Raw genomic sequence first — 300 nt, 5'->3', positions numbered from 1 at the left:
TGGCCGAGCCCCCCCCGGCCCTGCTGACAGATCAAGCAGCCTCTCTGATTACCCAGCCCTCCAGCTGCCTCGCAGCAGGCGCTCCCCAGTCCCTGCTCTCCTTCATTTATTTTCACCTCATTAAAGGACAAGCGGTGTTAGGGAGAGGATGATGCTTCTGTGAGATGAACCACCAGAGAAGCAAAGGAGGCGTTTAAAAAAAATAAAGGGAGGAGAGAAATCGAGGAGAGAGATCTCCTGCAATAAACCCCGTGAGCAGACGTGAACAAAGAGCTGTGGAGGATCCTCCATCCTCTGCTC

General features: G+C 53.7%; 1 protein-coding gene across 1 annotated transcript in view; it reads right to left on the bottom strand.

Annotated features, from left to right (window-relative positions):
* LOC104495437 (polycomb protein SCMH1-like) overlaps nucleotides 1–300 on the bottom strand; it is a 13,536-nt gene that overhangs the window by 12,448 nt on the left and 788 nt on the right. The gene's annotated exons all lie outside the window — the stretch shown is intronic.

This window comes from Buceros rhinoceros, unplaced genomic scaffold, assembly GCF_000710305.1.
Source record: "Buceros rhinoceros silvestris isolate BGI_N320 unplaced genomic scaffold, ASM71030v1 scaffold8136, whole genome shotgun sequence".
Classification (NCBI taxonomy): domain Eukaryota; kingdom Metazoa; phylum Chordata; class Aves; order Bucerotiformes; family Bucerotidae; genus Buceros; species Buceros rhinoceros.
This window is presented reverse-complemented; position numbering and strand designations above follow the sequence as displayed.